General features: G+C 29.4%; 1 protein-coding gene across 2 annotated transcripts in view; it reads right to left on the bottom strand.

The window, feature by feature from the left end:
- LOC107707568 (rho GTPase-activating protein 6-like) overlaps nucleotides 1-2,563 on the bottom strand; it is a 44,376-nt gene that overhangs the window by 26,312 nt on the left and 15,501 nt on the right. The gene's annotated exons all lie outside the window — the stretch shown is intronic.

Genomic DNA, 2,563 nt, shown 5'->3' with positions numbered 1-2,563 from the left:
TTCAGCAAGGATGCATTAAATTGATCAAAAGTGACAGTAAAGATATTTATGAAAGATTTCCATCTCAAATAAATGCTGTTCTTTTGAACTTTTTATTCATCTGTGAATCCTGAAAAATAAAAGGCATCAAGGTTTCCACAAAAATATGAAGCAGCACAATGGTTTTCAACATCGATGATAATCAGAAATATTTCTTGAGCAGCAAATCAGCATATTAGAATGATTTCTGAAGGATCATGTGACACTGAAGACTAGAGTAATGATGCTGTAAATCACAGAAATAAATTACATTTTACTATATATTCACAGATAAAGCAGTTATTTTAAATTCTAATAATATTTCACAATTCTTACTGTATTTTTGATAAAATAAATGCAGCCTTGGCGAGCAGAAGAGACTTCTTTCCAAAACATGTAAGAAATATGGAATTATTCCATGCATAAGTATGCTGAGAATGCTTCTCATTGGTGCATCTCATTTCAGGATTGTGGACAGTTTTTTATTTGGTAAACATATATGATTTGAAATATTTCAAATATGAAATCATGGGCTTGTGTTTTCTTCATCAGCCTCTGAGCTCATGTCAGGTTTCTCAATGGAGAATGAATGGGAGTTCAGCTCCTGTAATCCTGCTTTTGTGCTCTGCTGGCTTTATATTGTGATGTTTGGACAGATACAGTATATACACACACACAGAGTCTCTATACTCCCTCAGAATAAGCCCAGGTCTCTGTGAGCATGCAGTGACAAGCACTGGAGAATTCCTGGCGTCTGCACAGACGTTCGCTGATCGTCCTGATCTCCGAGGACTTGAGAAATCGAACCCAGACTCTGGCAGACGCTAGTGTTTTGTTAGTTTGCTTTTACTCCTCTTTGCCTTGTAGGGCTTTCTGGGAATGATCACTCAAGTACATTTAGCCAGGAGTCTCAGACTGAGTTAGATCAGATGACACGTTTGAAGACAACAAATTAGTGTTTTTCACAAATCATTAACAACCGGTGTTGTGTAATAAAAACCATCTGGCAGGACTATACTTAATATTAACCTCTTCATTATGAAAACATGCCTTGATTATTTTAACTATAGTTTTTACTGTATTTTACTACTTGCATATAATTTAAATTTACTATATTTTACTACTTATAAGTCGATTATAGCTATAATGACCATTTGAAATGATTAGTAATTATTTAAAAAATAATTAAATATTTTAAAGTAATTAGTATATAAATAATATAATTATTATTAAATAATTATTTTAATAAATAATTAAAATAACCATTTTTAATACTAGCATTTGAAGTAGTAGTAGTAGTGTGTGTGTGTGTGTGTGTAGATGTATAGGATAAATACTGAAACATTAACATTATTACGTATTTACAGCTTACAAAAGAGGAACAATTGCAAAATTTGGAAAAGGGAAAAGAAACACAAAACATGTTTTAATTATTATTTTTACTATGTTTTACTACTACAATTTAATTCAATCATAGTACTAATAATAAATAATAGCAATAATTAAAAAAAATATTTTTAAATTATTTATTATATATATAATATAATAATTGTTATTACATTATTATTTAACTATATCATTTAAAAAACAACCATGTTGATTAAACAGATTAAACAAATAAGTTAACTTTTCATAAACAAACAAATGAACTTTTATGAGTATTTAGAACTTTCTATTTCACAACACTATGACACAACTTAAGTAATCTCTTCTTCTGTCATTGTTTTGTTTTGTTTCTTTTAATTTAGACAAACTTAAATTTAGCCTAACTAAAACTGAGCTGAGGATTTGTATTTCGCGTTATGTTTTGCTCTGGCACTCGAAAGGGAATGTAAATGCTGTGTGTTACATAATGTTTCTTTTGTGCAAGTTTAATGTTAAGTGGGGGATTTAGTTTTTTTCTAGGTATATCAAATGTTCTATATTGCTCTATATTCAGCAATTGCTATGCTAATCAAAGCATTGTGTTACTAATTAGCCAGTTAGGATTGAACTGAATTAGCTAGTTAAATTAGTTAAGTTTCCACTACTAAAAATATTTTAGTATTTACTAATTTAATTAGTTGAAATTACATGAAAATGTTAAGTTAAATGTATGAGTTAGATTAATTTCAATTTAGTTACTTTAATTTAAGAGCAATTAACATGCATGAGTACAAAATAAAAATCTGCCAGGTCCGCTTACTTACAACTTTGAATTTCTTACTGTTGACCTCAAATGTTTTTTTTTTTTAGTTTTGTCAACGTAGTCAGGTTTACAGTGTACAGAATAGAATGAAATGTTCTCATTTCAAATTAAGGAAATTAGTCAATTGCGTTAAATAAATGTGGATGAAAACATACTCTCATGGATCATAAATAGAGTGGAATTAACCGATGAATTCAATATTCCCTAAATATAGATTTTCAAACATTTGCTGTTGTGTTTTAGATGCTGTCAGTACATTAATGTTATATGTTTGAGTGTCTATGCAAATAAAAATAAATGTACATGCAGAATGTGTGGCTTCCGGAACACACTCATATTTAGAAATCACACACACAC

The sequence above is a fragment of the Sinocyclocheilus rhinocerous genome, unplaced genomic scaffold (assembly GCF_001515625.1).
Source record: "Sinocyclocheilus rhinocerous isolate Xijiao unplaced genomic scaffold, SAMN03320098_v1.1 scaffold1919, whole genome shotgun sequence".
Classification (NCBI taxonomy): Eukaryota; Metazoa; Chordata; class Actinopteri; order Cypriniformes; family Cyprinidae; genus Sinocyclocheilus; species Sinocyclocheilus rhinocerous.
Note: the sequence above shows the minus strand (reverse complement) of the source record. Positions and strands in the feature narration are given on the sequence as shown.